Source organism: Pseudophryne corroboree, chromosome 5 (genome assembly GCF_028390025.1).
Source record: "Pseudophryne corroboree isolate aPseCor3 chromosome 5, aPseCor3.hap2, whole genome shotgun sequence".
Lineage (NCBI taxonomy): Eukaryota > Metazoa > Chordata > Amphibia > Anura > Myobatrachidae > Pseudophryne > Pseudophryne corroboree.
The window spans coordinates 779,942,252-779,962,886 of NC_086448.1; the positions used below are offsets into that span (position 1 = coordinate 779,942,252).

General features: G+C 45.0%; 1 protein-coding gene across 5 annotated transcripts in view; it reads left to right on the plus strand.

Moving 5' to 3' along the window:
* Nucleotides 1–3,523: 3,523 nt before the first annotated feature.
* ADCYAP1R1 (ADCYAP receptor type I) overlaps nucleotides 3,524–20,635 on the plus strand; it is a 483,354-nt gene continuing 466,242 nt past the window's right edge. For 2 of the 5 annotated variants that reach the window (XM_063924333.1, XM_063924332.1), the window contains exon 1: nucleotides 3,524–3,963. The gene's annotated coding sequence lies outside the window, so the exon portion shown is untranslated. The remainder of the gene's footprint in view (nucleotides 3,964–20,635) is intronic. The other 3 variants (XM_063924334.1, XM_063924335.1, XM_063924336.1) reach the window with 2 other exon arrangements.

Genomic DNA, 20,635 nt, shown 5'->3' on the forward strand with positions numbered 1-20,635 from the left:
TCCTCTCCGGGCTTCTCCCGGAAAGGAGAATTAAAATGTAGGTAAGTATGCATAGTATATACAAAGATGGAAAAGTAGACAGAGGGTACTGTAGCTCCCTTTTACATATGACATGCTCCCTCACTTGTATCTATTGTGATCAGTGTGATCACCAGGCAATATCCCAAACATAACAAAGAAAAAACCCATGGAAGAAGCCCCTTTCATATGACGAGGCCCCCTAATGCTTGATCAACAAACAGTATTTCTCTGCACAGTGGAAACATATGCTTTCTGTATATGGACGGGGGGGCACTACATACCCTGTCATCCCCAAAATGACACTTGCGTATGAGGGAGCACACACACATTTGAAAGAGGGGAATAAAAAATCCACTATCACTTTCAAGCATAGATTTTGTTATGAAAACCCGCCCATAGAATTCTGCTTTTTTACAATTATGGAAAGATGGGCTAATGCTGAAGCGGGAACCACAAATGACACCACATAGGGGAGTTCTTTAAAAAAAATAAAAAAACACATTTGCTTTTACAGTAGTTCACTTTATTGAAATTTCAATAGTAATAAAAAAAATTGTCTATTTCCATAAAATTTTATTTAACCACTTAACTGATGATATTTTTCCCCAAAAACCGCTCAGAAATTGTCTGGGTTTTTTTTAATGAGTGAATTAGGTGAAGAACATGAATTTAACCTTATCCCAAATGATTTTATGTAAAAAAAAAAAAAAAAAAATTTTTCTTAATTATAATAAGAAATCCCCCCCCCCCCCAAAAAAAAAAAAACATCGGATGCAACATCGGTAACATTGCGACCATCACAACATTACTTTCTACACCCCAGACAGATGTCAGGTACATGGGGGAGGGCTTGGGAGGGGGTTGGTTTACAATTCCCCAGCGGCTGCTATTGTCTGGGTAGGGGTCCGGCCATTCTGACTGATCAGCAATGATCGGCAGCACAGCAACACTGAGGGGAGGGTGCAGGACAGGTCCCTCTGAGAGCAGCAGCGGAGGGAAGTTTCCCTTCCCTGCAGCTGCAAACACTATCTATCTGACTGGTCGCATCCTGTGCAACCTGGTCAGATAAAGCACTTGCTGGTACGGGCGCATCTGATGTGACTATGCCAGGCAAGTGGTTAATGTATTAGAGCAGCGGTAGGCAATATGTGCCACTTAAGTCGCTGTGAAACTACATATCCCAGCATGCCCTGTCACATATTCAGCATGCTCCAAAAGCAAAACTGTGGCAGGGCATTCCTGGAATGTGTAGTTCCACAGCAGCTGGTGTTGGGTAGGGTATGAAATGCCGGCAGTCGAGATTCCGAAGGAAAGAATCCCGACGCTCAGAATGCCAACGGATTCGAGTGAGTATTTTAATCCTACCCCTAACCCAAACACTAACCCACCTCTCCCGCAGTGTAACCCTGACCGTACGCATCCGCAGCCTAACCCTAAGCCCCCCCCCCCCCCCCCCACCTGAAGCCTAACCCTCCCTATAGTGCCTAACACTAAAACTAACCCTAATGCTCACCTTGGGCATCTGTTGGTACAGTATTGTGAGCACCATCTGACCGTCGGGGTCCAAACCACCGAAATACTGACTGCATCCCCTGGTGTTGCCACAGGTTGAGTACTCCTGTGTTAGAGAGAGCCAGAGGTAATTGTATTTTGTAAAAATGCAGTCTTGTGAATAAAACAAGGAAACATTTGTGAGTGTACGGCATAAAAAAGTGAGTGATATTGATGCCGGAATGAGACCTTCGCTTTGGCGGGAAGTAACGGCAGATTGCCACTTTGGGTGCAAATTTGGTAAGTTGGTTAATGTTATGGTTTTTGGTGCGCTCACCTTTGTTGACTTGTTTGGTCGCTGAATCACCCTGATGGGGACAGCGTCATCACCTTACCGGGTGTGTAGTCAAGTTAGAGGGTTGTTGGTAGCTGTTGAGATCTCTTGGTTTGTCTGCACCCTTGGCAATATCAGGCGGCATTGCACGTTGTTCGTTTGGCGCATTGTTCGTGTGGGTTGAGCATAGCCGTCCTTTCTCTGCCACCATACTTTCGTGTAACTACAGTAAGCGTATTTAGATATTCTTGGTACAGTATGTTAATAATAAATCGCTAACAAGTTTTTACATTGCCAATACATGTCTCCGAGTCTTTATTTGCATTAATGTTTTATTTATGAATGTGTTAATCATATGGTGTATGCATGGGACACCCCTGAGATGACTGAAGGTTTACAAGGAAACATTTGTGAGTGTACGGCATAAAAAAGTGAGTGATATTCATGCTGGAATGTGACGGGTGCAAACACTGAAAAATGGGCTCCGCACATGAACGCGAACATCTTCAGTAGTAGAGTGGTTAATGTACAAATGTTGCCTATGATGTTAGAATGTTATCAGTGGTTAATATGCGCTCCTAGATTTCGGTATATAGTTTGTGCAGTCAGTAGAAGACGTGAAGCTCCTTTACATACGTTTGGCGAATAAATTTGGGTGCGTAGCGAGATCGGGAGCTTACAAAAGCCACCGCTTAGAAAATCTAACCTAGGGGGTCATTACGAGTTGATCGCTAGCTGCCGTTGTTCGCTGCGTAGCGATCAGTGTAAATAACGGCTAATATGCGCATGCAAATGCACCGCAATGCCCACGCGCGTCGTACGGGTACGAAGTCCTTTGTGGTTTTGGACTGGTTCTAGTGACAATTCCAATCGCACAGCCGAACGCAAGGAGATTGACAGGAAGTGGGAGTTTCTGGGTGGCAACTGACCGTTTTCTGGGAGTAGTTGGAAAAACGCAGGCGTGGCCGGGGGTTTGCTGGGTGGGTATCTGACGTCATTACCGTGTCACTCGTCGCAGCAATCATCGCACAGAATAAGTAACACAGGGCTGGCCTTGTTCTGCACAAAATGTGTTTGCTGCCGCACTTCTGCAAAGCGAAAATACACTCCCCCGTGGGCGGCGACTATGCGTTTGCACGGCTGCTAAAAGTAGCTAGCGAGCGATCAACTCGGAATGAGGGCCTTAATACCTATTATTATTATTTTTTTTGCTTAAATGCTTGATATCGCTGCGAAGGCAAAAATGTCATTTGCTATCCAGCGCCGTTGTGCACAGGGCTTTTTGTCTGCAAAATACGCCAGGAAATAATGAAGATTTTACGGTGTGTCTTCCCTCTCACCTTTGAGGTCAGAGATGAAGCATCAATCACTGAGAGCTCTGCAGTGATGTCACAGGCCTGGAGTAATAACACAGCATCAATGGAAGTCAGGCCAGTGACACATCTCTCAGTGCACACACCACACTGCAGTGCTACACTGCTGCTCTGAAGAGCCCAGAAAGCATGTCCCTTCTCCAGAGTTGAATGACTCAGTTTGATTTAAGAGCGTAATTTAAATAAGCCCGGCCCTTTCTCGCCCTAATTGGCCAAGTAGAAGACATGAATATTTAGCAGAAGTGCTGCATAGAGGTGATTGGCTAAAATGCATTTTTCCCCATCTCTGTAGGGTGGTCCCCTCCGCTCAGTAGGACCTGCTATGTTTGTTGTGCTTTGTCTAGTGATAAAGAACAGGGACCTGCTTATTCCCTGAGAAGCAAAGACACAATTCAGAGTCTGGAGTCTGTATGATTATTATTATTTTTTCCCATGGATTTTCATCCCCTGTCCTCTGATTCAAAGTTCTGGAGAGCATCTGCTAACATGTAAGGGAATTCATTCATTGCAGAATTCTGCATCCTGGCTGGGTAACATTCTGGTGCTATAGAGTCTGCATTCAGATCACATACTTCTGCCACTATACTCTGACTGAGAGGAGGAAATTACTAATACAGGGCTTTGATTAGGACAGATTGCTGTTGCAAGAGACTCTTCCCCTCCTTCGGCACTAACTTCAATTGCTTGGGGTCTGTTCTGCTTTGGGATTGAACATCTTGGCTGGTCCAGCGTCAGCTGCATTTGGTAAGTCGGAGAACCTGCTGCCTCCTCTACAGCATTATGCAGTGTTCTGTTGGTATCCATAATATTGCAGTGTTACCATCGCTTTCCTTGCAGCATGCAGTCAGTGTCTTCTATGCACAAGAAAAAAATCAATGCAAGAGTTGCTGTGGGGTTTCTGCAAAGGATACAGTGATGCCCTCATATGTATCCAAGCATTGCACCTTGCAGGTCCCCCTCTATATCCTCTGCAGTTTATGTAACACTATGTTATGATCAAAGCTTGAGATGTTTCTAAGTCAGCAATGTGACATGAAGGATTCATTCTATTTGCAAAGTGTCTTTGTCAATCACTGTCTGTATTACCTTCCAAAGGCAAAGCCGCTAGAATGGTGGGATTGCAGGTGGGGGCTGTCTTATCTCCTTAAAAAGTAGGTAAGACAAGACCCCTATCACCAGATTCCACTGCACTGTATTGCTATAGTACCAGAATTGTGGATGGGAATCACGTAGGAGCTAATGCAATATTTCCGTTGGATAAGATCAAATTGCAGAAGAATTGTTACCAATAAATAGGAATTTCATCCTGGTTTTTCTTTGTTTTTTTAATGCACATTTTTTTTGGAAACCACAAATTGGGACCAACTAACACATTGCGCCAATTTAAAACAGATCAGATCCTATTGGAGCCAAGATTTGTGTTTGTGTTTATTTCCCACATAAAGCAATACGCTCATCTGTTATTGGTTAAATGAAATTATTTTCAAAGTAATATTTTATGTGCTTTAAAATTCAGGAAAAGAATCTAATAAAAAAAAAGATATTTTTTTTTAAGTACCCATTGTTTTGCAGACATTTAAATATTGCCTCATAATATTGTGTAACAGAGACGGCAATGTAATGAGATTATTATCCCTGAGTTTACACACTGACAAAGTTTGATTTTTGGTGAAATGGTACATGTCATCTGGAATGCGTTGGAACTGACAGGAGAAGATGATGTAATTACACAAAATTCATCCTATACACTATGAATGTAGGGAAATTTGCTGCAATGTCACTGAGGGTAATAGGCAGATGGAGTGGACAGATCATAAGGGTCTCTCGATGTATTTAAAGACTGTTGTTGTTATTTTAATTCATTCAGATGGGAAATCTGCCCAAGCCAGTGGTCTGATGAGCAGATTGTGAATATTAAGTAACATCGCCTCTCACCCTCCGATGGATTATGTTGTGTTTTATAGTATTTTTCTCCTTGACCTTGTCTTACTGGGAATCCTAATAGTACAGGAGGCAATGCATACAGTCAATGCCATCACAGATTGTGGCGTTTGATTTATAGGGCACTGGGTTACAGGAAGAAATGGCAGTTTAAATTAATGTCACTTCCTAAAATATATTGCTATCCAGTCACCAAATCACCAAGAATTTCTCAATACACCAAATATTATTATTATTATTATTATTATTATTATTATTATTATTATTATTACATTATTTATAATGCATTTATTTATATAGCACTTATTCGGTAACGTTTTAACATTATTTTTTTATGGTTTATTATGCTATAAGGGTTTGTGTAAAACATGTGGAGACAGGATATTTTGCTTGCAATGCATCCCACCAGTCATCGCAAGCATACTGGCATTTATTAACGCGGTATGCTTGGAGGATATTGCAAAGGACAGTTCTGCAGGTAAGAGCTGGTCCTTTGCAATAGATGGACTTCCAGGTTTAGGACCCAGGAATCCATCTGCGCATATGTCAAACGACACATGCACCGTGGATGGGGCCAGGAAGGATCCGATTAGATCCCTCTCTGGGGGGGGGGGGAGGGGGGACAAGGAAAGACGCCCATAGGCTTCTATAGGGGGGTTCAGTATGATATACCGATGGACGGGATGCCGGCTGTCAGTATACCGCCAGCGGCATCCCGTCCATCATAATCCATTTAGCCCCCTAACTCTCATCTTTTCAATATCGTAACCCTAACCCTCCCTTGTGGGTGCCTAACCCTAACCCTCCCCACTAGGTGCCTGACCCTAACCCTTCCCACTAGGTGCCTAACCCTAACCCTCCCTTCCCCGCTCCCTAACCCTCCCCACTAGGTGCCTAACCTTAACCCTCCCTTCCCCGCTGCCTAAACCTAACCCTCCCGCTAGGTGCCTAACCCTCCCCTCCCACGCTGCCTAAACCTAACCCTCCCGCTAGGTGCCTAACCCTCCCCTCCCACGCTGCCTAAACCTAACCCTCCCGCTAGGTGCCTAACCCTCCCCTCCCACGCTGCCTAAACCTAACCCTCCCCGCTAGGTGCCTAACCCTAACCCTCCCCCTCTATGTGCCTAAACCCTAACACTCCCCGGTTCCTAACCCTAACGTTCCCGTGCGTGGACCCTAAGCCTACCCCCCCTTCTGTTGCCTAGACCGAACCCTACTCCCAGGATGGCATTACGTCCCGCTGTCAGGACGTTTGGGATGCCGGCTGTCGGTATTTTGACACCGGCATCCCGTTTGGCGTCTGTATATTGACACCGGGATTATGTCCCACCTTGGGATCCCGGCGTCGGTATATCGACTGCCGGGATCTTATTCGTCGGTAAGCTAACTGCTTCCCCTATAAGGTAGCACCATCTATGGATAAGATTGCCCACCGCATCCAAGCCCCCGAATGTATCGCATTCCGAGGTTTGACCACAAAGTATGCTTTGCCGCATCCCGCCCAAAGACGCAGATTTATCCGTTGTGTGTATTGCCATTTATTAGTGATTACGAGCTGCCAAACTATTTGTTTTAGTGAGATACAATTCTTTATGGTCTTTAATTATACAATAACTATGATGGAACCATAAGGGTTGTGTTCCCCTGCCATAGAGAAAACTGTCCTCAGATTGGTCAGCATGTGCCTCGTGCCTCTATAGGGGATAACAATATTGCCCGGTGACTATCACCTGTCCCGCTGTTTATGGGGTTTGGGGTAATTAATAATTTGGCAGGATGAACACAATGTGCTGTGTGTTAATCTAGCTGGAATTAAAAATGACACCCTCCCCCAATCCAAAAAAAAGGTATTCATCAGACACAGGCTTCCCTTCTTCACACGAGCGACTTAGAATAGCACAAAGTTACAGCTACATGCCCGAGACATTTCCATGACACTCCCGCAAATAAGGGTGGTTCTGTGCGATCGCATAATCACCGCCCAGTTCCCACCCACCTGACTCAGAATAGGCCGGAGATATACAAAAATACGTCAATTCTAATCTTTGCATAAATCTTTGCTAAAGTTCTAGAATTTGCATGCATGCAAAGAGATCCGACGGTCTCGAAATCAGCAAAACTAATTAGATGCAAAACATTTAAGGCTTAGTATTAGTGGTGCTTTAAATTTTGAGGTCAAATTCGCAGAGAAGAGGCGGTTTGCAAATACTGCCGCTTTGTAAAAATCCTCCCAGATTTTGTCTCTCTCTCTGGGCTAATGAACAGTCCATGAGCATCACACTCAGGTGACTCTGCTCCTCTTTGGGTACTGCACACCCTGCTTATTACACTACCTTGGACTATGGGAGGGAATGAAGGAGGATCCCCCCGATACTGTCAAACTGGTTAAAGTATGGCTTCCTACTGTGACATCATAGTCCAGGGCCACTCTCCCTATATCACATATAGGAGCTGCAGCTGGGTGTGTAAAGTGGTCTGTGTGCAAATCACCACACGACTCTGGAAAGCTGCAGAAGTGTGTCTTTACTCTCTGCAAACATGCTGAACAAAGATTGTAGAGGCACTTCCCGTGTAACTTCCTGTATGACAAAGTGGATGGCAATGATGCAACTGCTGCCCATCCACATACAACATACATCTAGAGGGTGCTTAACATGAAAGAAGCCACTGTCTTGTGTTCTTCCATGCCAGTGAACAGCTCTAAGTGTGTGGGCATCGCAGGGGACCTTAAAAAATATCATGTGAATCACTCATTCAGAATTTTAGATGCACCCTAGCACCACGAACCCATAACCTGTAGGGATGCGGCTTAGGAAGGTTTATCAAGCCTTGGGAAGTGAAAAATTGCACAGTGATAAAGTAACAGCCAATCAGGTTCTGTCATTTTTCAAACACAGCCTATAGCATGGCAGTTAGGAGCTGGTTGGTTGGCACTTTATCACCGTGCAATTTATCATTCTCCAAAGCTTGATAAATCTGGACCATAAAATGTTGATAAAAATGAATAGCCAGGAACTGTGTTTGTGTGAGTGACAAAAGTCCCGGGGGTAGTAGAAGAATCCCATCAGTTAATTTCTGAGATGAGAGTCTTTAAATAATTTACTAAATGTGAAATGCCTAGGGGAATGATAGCAATGATATCTGTTGATGATGAAATTGTAGAGTTGTTTAATGGACATGTCTCCTACAGTGGAATCAGCTATTTGTTTTAGCCATACCGTGAAATGCCTCAACCCTCAGTGATCTCACTAACTTCTTGTGAAATAGTGTGAATATTGGAGTGCCTAAATATCTGGCAGCCTCCTTGATGGACAGATACATTACTGTGTGTGTAAAATCGAAATATATCAATGATCTATACATGAAAGTAAACGCCAATAATAAAAGTATAATTTGGGGGAGTAATGAAGAGCACTACATAATATACAACAATGACAAATAATGACCGGTTTGGATGGATGAAAGAGGAAAATGATGATTGATAGAACAAAAGGAATATCTGAAAAGTTTGGGAGTCGTAGAGTAAACTGAACCCAATGTTTTGTGTTTCTTCTGATCTCGTCCGGTTTGTTTACGAGACCTCCATTCTATGAAAGACAAAAGATCTCTTTGAAAGTAGAAGAATGATAGAGGTTCTTGTAAAGAAGTGAATATTTTTTATATCGTATCTTATGTTCAAAAACTAAACGGCTTGATTTTAAAAAGTAGAAATGGGCCCATATTTACCGCAACCTATTGTAAAACAGACGCAGGTCTTGATGATTTTTTTTTCAAAATTAGACCAAATACCCCAAACTTTTTGGAATTTTGTACTAAGATAAAAATAAAATGATCACTCCTAACACTCAAATCGTGAATTGTTTTGGGTTAGGTAAAAACCATCAGATGTATAAAAAAAATGGTGCAAAATCGCCAGTGATCGGAATACAAATTATCAGATTTAATAAGCCGTGAGTTCATAAACTGCATCCAAACACGCCAACCTGATACTCTTCCTCGCTCTTCCTTAACTCCTCAATCCCCCTACTTCTACTTTTCACACACTCCACAAAAAACTGACACAACACAAATCACAGAAACCCCCCTCCCCCACTACAGTAAATACACAAGAACACACCACTCACACACAAATAAGACAATGAATAATGAAATGAAAAAAAAAAATCAGGTACAGTACCAATAAATTTATGACAGACAAACATTTGCTATACCATACAAAGGCATCCAGACACCTCACTCAGGACTCAAAATACGCTCACAAAGAGTTTGAAGAGTTATAGCAAGCCCCAGACTCATCATATCTCCACCAGCCTACTCTGTTCCTCTCTCCATCCTCTAAGTTGCATGTTTTCTGTGAATGGCAATCAGCCAATGAAAAATGAGCATCATTTTTTTTTTAAATCCCTTACTTCTGCTCTTGACTCTGTTGCTCCACCAACCACTATTCACCCTCGCAAATTAACACCTCAACCCTAGCACACCAAATGCACCAGATATCTGCAAAAATGCTCACGTACTGCTGAGCGACACTGGAGGATATCACGCTCTAAGGCAGACTTCCTCCATTTCAAACTTATGCTCTCATCCTTCAGTGCTGCCCTTTCTCTTGCTAAACAGTCATACTTCAAGAACCTCATCTCCTCCCAGTCTTCCAACCCCCGGCGCCTCTTTGCCACTCTCAACTCACTCCTCTGCCCACCTCCACCTCGTCTCTCTTCCTCACTCTCTGCTCTTGACTTTGCCACTTACTTCACATCCAAAATTGACTCCATACGTCAGGACATCACACCACACCAGACCATCAGTAACCAGCTTTCTCCCATCCCTTACCAACCCTCCCCATCCCTCGCACCTACTCTGACATCTTTCTCCCATGCATCTGGAGAGGAAGTCATGGCCCTCATTCGTTCCTGTCCCCTCACCACCTCCCCACTTGACCCTATCCCCTCCCGCCTACTCCGCTACCTCTCTCCTTCTGCTTGTTCCCATCTTACCAACCTTCTCAATCTATCCCTCTCATCAGGCACTGTCCCTTCTGCCTTCAAGCATGCACTCATCTCTCCTATTCTTAAAAAACCTACACTTGATCCAAACACTCTCTCCAACTACCGACCCATCTCTCTCCTCCCTTTTGCCTCCAAACTCCTTGAGCGTATTGTCTACAACCGCCTTACTTCCTTTCTTTCCTCACACTCACTGCTTGACCCATTCCAGTCTGGCTTCCGTCCTCTCCACTCCACTGAAACTGCCCTTACAAAAGTATGCAATGACCTCCATGCTGCTAAATCTAAGGGACACTACTCTATACTTATTCTACTTGATCTCTCTGCTGCTTTTGACACTGTGGACCATCCTCTCCTACTGCAAATTCTTCACTCCATTGGTCTGCCTGACACTGCCCTCTCTTGGCTGTCCTCCTACCTTTCTGACCGTTCTTTCTCTGTCTCTTCTCATGACTCCACCTCCCCCTCACTTCCACTAACTGTAGGGGTACCCCAAGGTTCGGTCCTTGGTCCTCTTCTCTTCTCTCTCTATACGTCCTCACTAGGTAAGCTCATTAGTTCTTTTGGTTTCCAATATCATCTCTATGCTAATGACACCCAAATCTATCTTTCCTCTCCAGACCTCTCCCCTGCTCTCCTCACTCGTATCTCCAACTGTCTCTCAGCTACCTATTCCTGGATGTCCTAGCGCTTTCTTAAACTTAACATGTCTAAGACCGAGCTGATCATCTTCCCTCCCTCCCGCATAACCTCACCTCCAACAATCTCATTATCTATTGATGGCACTACTATCTCCTCTAGCCCCCAAGTGCCCTGTCTTGGAGTAATCCTTGACTCCTCCCTCTCCTTCAAACCACACATTCAGCACCTCTCACAAACCTGCCATTTTCATCTAAAAAATATTTCCAGGATCAGACCCTTTCTGACCCAGGATGCTACTAAGACTCTTATCCACTCACTGGTCATCTCCAGACTGGACTACTGTAATCTGCTCCTGACTGGCATTCCTGACAAATACCTCTCTCCACTCCAATCTATCCTCAATGCTGCTGCCCGGCTCATCTTCCTCACCAAACGCACTATGTCCACCTCTCCTCTCTTACTAGACCTTCACTGGCTCCCCTTCCCTTTCAGAATCCATTTCAAGCTTCTCACACTCGCTTACAAAGCCCTCACCCACTCCTCTCCCATCTACATCTCTGATTTTATCTCCCTTTACACTCCCACCCGTCCTCTTCGCTCTGCTAATGCACGCCGACTCTCCTGCCTACGGATCACTTCCTCCCACTCCTACCTCCAAGAAGTGCTGCACCACTTCTTTGGAATTCCCTCCCTCTCCCCCTCAGACTCTCCACCTCTCTACAAACCTTCAAACGGGCTCTCAAGACACACTTCTTCACCAAACCCAGCCAAATCTCATCCTAACCCTCTGTTCTACGCTCTCTATGTACCCCATCTGTGTCAGCCCTGTCTGTCTACCCCTCCCCTTTAGAATGTAAGCTTTCACAAACAGGGCCCTCTTCCCTCATGTGCTTATCCTTTCTTACTTTAATAATCTTCAACTGCACCAAATCCATCAGTCTTCTGCCACCTGATACTTATTCCAGTGTCATCTGCTGATGTAACTATGTTTTTTTTACCCTGTACTTGTCATCAACTGTAAGTTGCGGTTTTCCTGTTTGATTATTTGTTTATGTACTCTGTAATTGGGCGCTGCGGAACCCTTGTGGCGCCATATAAATAAAGGTTAATAATAATAATAATAATAATAATAATATAATAATAATAATAATAATTTTCCATATTCATTACAGAACTTGGTCCTGGTGGGTTACGCCATCTCTGGATGGCGTTACAAGCCTATGGGCTTCTTTTTGCTACTCTCCCTGAGAAGGATTCATTCGGATCCTTCCCCATCCCCGGCGTGTGTCCCTCTGCGCATGCACAGAAGGGCTCCCGAGTCCTAAACCCAGAAGTCCTTCTATCGCAAAAGACAGCTCTCATCGGGAGAGTGATGCGATGCTTAGTACATCCCACCCACTAACTGTTTTTACACCTAATGGCATCAACTTGCCTCAATTTAAAGCAAATTTGAACTTGTTTCCAGAATCGCACTCTGTGTCTGATACAGACTTGTACACTTACCCAATGGTTTCACGTACAAGTCAGAATGGGTCCTGCGTCTTCTTATGCAGTGCTCCCTAAGCCCCAGCCTGCTCGATAGACTGAGGACATTTTGGACATGTCGCCTCCATTTTGTGGGAGTTCCGAGCACAGTGTCTGCGTCTGGCGACGTAGATTTACTGGCCTTAGCTGCAGTTCTGAGATGGATGGTCTGACATCTGAGATAACCGAAGGTCCCGCAGTGTGATCCGATGGTGCGTCCTCAGACGCAACAGTGGATCACGGAAGCAGGCAGGAGGCATCTATTTACACCAGGCGCCTCCTGCTACATTAGCATATTAGCTGTATAGTATTGCACAGCTGCTTCCCTGCGGCTGTGCAGTATGGTGCAACGCTGAATCAGGCCCCTCTATTAAATGTCTAACAATGGAGATTAATGTGTACTATTTGGTGGAGAAAGCAGGAGGGTGAAACGGGAGTAAAATATCAAGACACACTAAAAAAATTTAAAAGTGTTTGACTATGGCGCGCTCACCACAGCCAGACAAAAAGTAGGGATATAAGAGGGATCGACAGCAACACACTGGCTGATCCTGACCCCAAACCCCAGCGCCAAGAGACAGGATCAATATCCAAGTTGGCCCCATTTGGACAAGATATGATTTTAGAGGTAAGTAAGCCAAGCAACCAAATAGATCCCTAGGTATATCATACCTTCGGACTGGTGCATGAAGGGCCCACCGGGGGAATGCAGTGTCAGGGGCCCATTTTTGGGGTGTGTCCAGCTTCCAGAAGGGGTGTGGCCAGCCACCACATTGGTTTGCCTAACCTATAGCGAGTGCATGGGCTGGGCCTCTTGATATATATATATATATATATATACAGGGGCGTCAGAACGTTTTTTGGTTGGGGGGGCCAAGATAAAATCTCAGTTTGGCGCCCCTAGCTCCTGGCCACCTTAGACAGGTCTCTTGAACCTGTGTGGAACTCTATGGAACAGCTGGGAATGGCCCCTTGTACACTTTACACCTGATAGAGCACCTTATACACATTATGCCAAGTAGAGCCCATTACACATTATGCCAGGTAGAGCCCATTATACACATTATGCCTGGTAGAGCCGCTTGTACACATTACACCTGGTAGAGCCATTTGTACATATTACTCCTGGTAGAGCCCCTATACACATTACGCCTGGTAGAGACCATTATACACATTACGCCTGGTAGAGCCCATTACACGTTACACATTACGCCTACTAGAGCCCATTACACATTGCACCTGGTAGAGCCCCTATACACATTATGCCTGGTAGAGCCCATTATACACATTACGCCTGGTAGAGCCCATTACACATGTTAAACATTACGCCTGGTAAAGCCCATTATACACATTATTATGCCTGGTAAATCCCATAACACATGTTACACATAACGCCTGGTAGAGCCCATTTCACATGTTACACATTACGCCTGGTAGAGCCCATTACACATTACGCCTGGTAGAGCCCATTTCACGTTACACATTACGACTGGTAGAGCCCATTACACATGCTACACATTACGCCTGGTAGAGCCCATTTCACATGTTACACATTACACCTGGTAGAGCCCATTACACATGTTACACACTACACGTTACACATTATGCCTGGTAGAGCCCATTACACATGTTTCACAATATGCCTGGTAGAACCCATTATACACATTAGCCCATAATATTCATCTGCTAGATAGAGTACCTCCAGCTCCTCATTGCTCCTCTCCCTACTCTTTCCCCACAGCCAGCAGCTATGCTGCTGCTTGCCTCTGCGGTCACGGGCAGCACGTCTTCGCAGAGCGCAGACACTGCAGGTTTACGAGGTGGGGGGGCAGAGCACACGGGGAAGCAAAGCCGGATTAAGGCCATGGGGGGCCCGGGGAACTTCAGACAATAGGGCCCCTAATAAAGAGCAGGCAGATGAATTCTATCAATATATATATATATATATATATATATATATATACACACACACATATATACATACATACAGTATGCGTTCAGGATCCCGGCAGCTGTAATACCGACACCGGAGACCCACCAGCTGCAATACCGATGCCAGAATCCCAAAGAGATCAGGATCCAGATGAAGATATCCCGACAGCCAAGATTCCGAAGGTAAGTATGAACTGCCGGGTTAGGTTTAGTGTGCTGGAGCGGGTGTTAAGTTTAGGCACACTCCGGAGGTGAGGGGGTGGGGGGAGGTTAGGATTAGCCACCAGTAGGGAAGGTTAGGGTTAGGCTGTGAACATGGAGGGTTAGGGGATATGGGAGGGTGGTTAGAGTACAATGCGCACCCTTGTCTGCATTGCCATGATTGGGATGCCAGCGTCGGTATACTGACCGCCGGCTTTTCATACTGAACCTACATGCAGAGCCGGATTCTGTGGCCCCTTGCCACAGAACGGATCGCTTTTACCGATCCGCTCTGTGGTGCTGCTGCGCTCCCGGCTCTCAGCAGCGGCGCTGCATAGCAGAGAGTAGAGGACAGCTGAGCGACGGCTCAGCTGTCCAATAGCGGTTGCAGCAGCAGCCTGCGGCTCAGTCATTGGCTGGGCGCGCAGGCTGCAGAGGGGAGGAAGGAAGAAGAGACCGAACCCTGGCAGCATGTGGAGCCAGCCCAGCAGAGGAAGCCTGGTGCCCTTAACGGAGACTGGAGGCAGAGAGGATCGAGCTCTCGATCTCCTCTGTCTCAACAGACACTGACAGCAGCCTGAGCAAGTAAGGCTGACTATCTTTCATTGTTTTTTCCCTGCTACTAAAAATGAAAAAAATGTAGGCTCTGGGTTATAGATATATATATATATATATATAGTGTTCACTCTTTCTGTGGCACCCTGCTAAACATCCTGCCTGCTTCCTGCTCTCCCAGCGTGTATAGATGCCGTGTGCATGCGCACAGCATCCATTCACGCTACGCTAGTGCGCTTGGGGGAAGCCCAGCACCTCCGTAGGTGCTAGGTATGCCCCCTTTAGTGATGCCGCCGGCCTCCCACGCCCCTTTTGTGATGCCGCCAGCCGCCCACGTCCCCTTTAGTGACGCCGCCAGCCGCCCACGCCCCCTTTAGTGACGCCGCCAGCCACCCACACCCCCTTTAGTGACGCCGCTGCCCACCCACGCCCCCTTAAGTGACGCCGTGAGACGCGTGCACAAGTGCCCCTACAGACCGGCGCCCTGCCCTAAAAAATTCCTAAATTCACTGTGCCCTCGAAATGTTGATGATTAATTAAAATGCACCACTGTTTTATACAAGTCTGAAGAGTGCCGCATTTTCAGAAGATTGTTTTACATATTTATTTATTTATTTATTTATTTGTTGAAAAAATGCCGGCACTTCAATGGTAAATGTTTTAATAATTAATCTACTTCCTCTTTAGTAAGGGCCCCACAGTCTGAAGTGCCCCAGGCCCCCCATAGCCTTAATCCGGCTCTGCCTACATGATAGATAGATAGATAGATAGATAGATAGATAGATAGATAGATAGATAGATAGATAGATATACACATAATATATATATTTATACATACAGTAATACAGTATATACATATATATATATATATATATATATATATAAATAAACAATACATACAGTAATACAGTATATATATATATATATATATATATATATATAAAAACAATACTGCCACCCTTACTTTTTATTGCTCTCGGTCACACACCACCCAAATAACGCTGGACCCTGGCTCCGTGATCCACAAGCTGCCAGGGATCCCAGTCCTTCCCTGCAGCCTGCGCCCCCAGCAAATAGCCGAGCGGCAAGATGCATGGTTCATACATTATTGGACAGCTGAGCCGTCGCTCAGCTGCCCGTCTGTGGCTTTGCGCTGATGCGCCTACCTTGCCGCCGCTGCAGTGGGGAGCGGGGATGGTTGGTTCTATATCGGAGTGGGAGAAGGGACCTTCTGACGTACCTAGGGGAGGAGACCCGTCACCAGGGGGAGGAGCTACGGCTGAACAAGGTACCCGAAAAGTACCCTCGCCACGTTTCGGGCACGGTGGCTCGCTTCGCTCGACACCTAATTACTAAAGGTAATAGTTGGTGGCGTGGATACTAGAGCAACTGTACCGCTGGTGTAGCTCCTCCCCCTTGTGTCGTGGCTCCTCCCCATGACGGAAAAGGTCCCTTAGGCCACTTGGATCTAGCCTCAACAGAGCGGGGATGGGACATAGCGCCGCACCGCAGATCGGCTCTACAGGGAAGGCTGCTTCAGCGCTGCCCGCCATGTAAAGTTATAGTAACACTTCTAATATAGCAGCACGGGCAGCGCTGAAGCTGGACGCAGCGGCTGCACACTGGCGCAGGTGGATTGGCGCCTCTCTCATATTTTGGAGGGAGCGAGCTGCCCCCTTGCCCCCCCATTCCAACGCCCCTGTATATATATAGTAAATACTGCTAGCGCGTACAAAACAAGGTAGCAGATATTAATAGCAATGCAATGTAGAAAATAGACCATAGTCCTGTGCATGTGCAGTATAAGGTTAACATGTATAAATCAAGAGCACAGTCTGGATCCTGATCCTATTATCCTTTATTTCCCCAGAGGAAGAGGTGGGCGGACAGTTTGTGGGGCCCACTGGAGGGGTTTCCCCTGTGCCCCTGTGGGCCAGTCCATCCCCTTATACATGACATATTGATAATGCAGGTTAGGTCGTACGGTGCATCGTCCAGTAACCACGCTGCACTTGTTTTACCATACAGTGGGGGAAGTTAGGTTACTATGGCAGAATCCAGCTTGCCCCCCTCCCCACCTTCCTGGGCTCTGCCTTACGTCATTTGTCTTAATGTAATGTGCTTTATCTGTAGGTTTCCATTGAGAGTGTCAAGATATATAATATTTATATATCAGATCCAGAAACAATTTACTTTAGATGAGCCGTGTAGAGCTCCCATGCTTCAGTGTGAAGAGTTCTAGCAAGGCAAATCAGTTACATTTAAACAACCCCTATATTCCCCAATAAACCCACATAATTAAACTCACATACTCTGGCAACTGTGTGAGCTGAGGCTACACTTATAACAGCTTTATAATAGGCATACGTATATATTTTCTGTCACTTCTATAAACAGTATGGCGCCTGTTGGGATATACACGCTTAGGTTTAAATATACTGTATATTCCTGGCATTGCGCCATATAGCAGTGTGACCTTCACCTCTTTACTCTGTGTGCCTGCAGGAGAAGTTAGTGATTGGGTTATAACTAGAGATGAGCGGGTTCGGTTCCTAGGGATCTGAACCCTCCCGAACTTCACCCATTTTACACGGTTCCGAGGCAGTCTCGGATCTTCCCGACTTGCTCGGTTAACCAGAACGCGCCCGAACGTCATCATCCCGCTGTCGGATTCTCGCGAGATTCGTATTCTATATAAGGTGCCGCGCGTCGCCGCCATTTTCACTGGTGCATTGGAGATTGAACGGAGAGGACGTGGCAGCGTTCTCTCCCTGAAAAGCTCCGTAATCTGTGCTCAGTGTGCTGCAAATATCTGTGCTCAGTGTGCTGCAAATAATCTGTGCTCAGTGTGCTGAAAATATCTACGTTCTCTGCCTGAAAATGCTCCATATCCGTGCTCAGTGTGCTGCAAATATCTGATCAGTGTGCTGCATTGTGGGGACTGGGGACCACCAGTATAAGTATATACATGATGTGGCCATTCACTGGTACCTTGTGACAGAACGTATACTGGATCCCCCACAATGTAACTTTATATCTGTCACCTATATACATGATGTGGCCATTCACTGGTACCTGGTGACAGAACGTATACTGGATTCCCCCACAATGTAACTTTATATCTGTCACCTATATACATGATGTGGCCATTCACTGGTATCTGGTGACAGAACGTATACTGGTTTCCCCCACAATGTAACTTTATATCTGTCACCTATATACATGATGTGGTCATTCACTGGTACCTGGTGACAGAACGTATACTGGATCCCCCACAATGTAACTTTATATCTGTCACCTATATACATGATGTGGCCATTCACTGGTACCTGGTGACAGACCGTATACTGGATTCCCCCACAATGTAACTTTATATCTGTCACCTATATACATGATGTGGCCATTCACTGGTATCTGGTGACAGAACGTATACTGGTTTCCCCCACAATGTAACTTTATATCTGTCACCTATATACATGATGTGGTCATTCACTGGTACCTGGTGACAGAACGTATACTGGATTCCCCCACAATGTAACTTTATATCTGTCATCTATATACATGATGTGGTCATTCACTGCTACCTGGTGACAGAACGTATACTGGATTCCCCCACAATGTAACTTTATATCTGTCACCTATATACATGATGTGGTCATTCACTGGTACCTGGTGACAGAACGTATACTGGATTCCCTCACAATGTAACTTTATATCTGTCACCTATATACATGATGTGGTCATTCACTGGTACCTGGTGACAGAACGTATACTGGATTCCTCCACAATGTAACTTTATATCTGTCACCTATATACATGATGTGGTCATTCACTGGTACCTGGTGACAGAATGTATACTGGATTCCCCCACAATGTAACTTTATATCTGTCACCTATATACATGATGTGGCCTTTCACTGGTACCTGGTGACAGAACGTATACTGGATTCCTCCACAATGTAACTTTATATCTGTCATCTATATACATGATGTGGCCATTCACTGGTACCTGGTGACAGAACGTATACTGGATTCCCCCACAATGTAACTTTATATCTGTCACCTATATACATGATGTGGTCATTCACTACTACCTGGTGACAGAACGTATACTGGATTCCCCCACAATGTAACTTTATATCTGTCACCTATATACATGATGTGGTCATTCACTGGTACCTGGTGACAGAACGTATACTGGATCCCCCACAATGTAACTTTATATCTGTCACCTATATACATGATGTGGTCATTCACTGGTACCTGGTGACAGAACGTATACTGGATTCCCCCACAATGTAACGTTATATCTGTCACCTATATACATGATGTGGTCATTCACTGGTACTTGGTGACAGGACGTATACTGGATCTCCCACAATGTAACTTTATATCTGTCACCTATATACATGATGTGGTCATTCACTGGTACCTGGTGACAGAACGTATTCTGGATTCCCTCACAATGTAACTTTATAACTGTCACCTATATACATGATGTGGTCATTCACTGGTACCTGGTGACAGAACGTATACTGGATTCCCCCACAATGTAACTTTATATCTGTCACCTATATACATGATGTGGTCATTCACTGGTACCTGGTGACAGAACGTATTCTGGATTCCCCCACAATGTAACTTTATATCTGTCACCTATATACATGATGTGGTCATTCACTGGTACCTGGTGACAGAACGTATACTGGATTCCCCCACAATGTTACTTTATATCTGTCACCTATATACATGATGTGGCCATTCACTGGTACCTGGTGACAGAACGTATACTGGATTCCCTCACAATGTAACTTTATATCTGTCACCTATATACATGATGTGGTCATTCACTGGTACCTGGTGACAGAGCGAATACTGGATTCCCCCACAATGTAACTTTATATCTGTCACCTATATACATGATGTGGCCATTCACTGGTACCTGGTGACAGAACGTATACTGGATTCCCCCACAATGTAACTTTATATCTGTCACCTATATACATGATGTGGTCATTCACTGGTACCTGGTGACAGAACGTATACTGGATTCCCCCACAATGTAACTTTATAGCTGTCACCTATATACATGATGTGGCCATTCACTGGTACCTGGTGACAGAACGTATACTGGATTCCCTCACAATGTAACTTTATATCTGTCACCTATATACATGATGTGGTCATTCACTGGTACCTGGTGACAGAACGTATACTGGATTCCCCCACAATGTAACTTTATATCTGTCACCTATATACATGATGTGGTCATTCACTGGTACCTGGTGACAGAACGTATTCTGGATTCCCCCACAATGTAACTTTATATCTGTCACCTATATACATAATCTTGTAATTCACTGGTACCTGGTGACAGAACGTATACTAGATTCCCCCACAATGTAACTTTATATCTGTCACCTATATACATGATGTGGCCATTCACTGGTACCTGGTGACAGAACGTATACTGGATTCCCCCACAATGTAACTTTATATCTGTCACCTATATACATGATGTGGCCATTCACTGGTACCTGGTGACAGAACATATACTGGATTCCCTCACAATGTAACTTTATATCTGTCACCTATATACATGATGTGGCCATTCACTG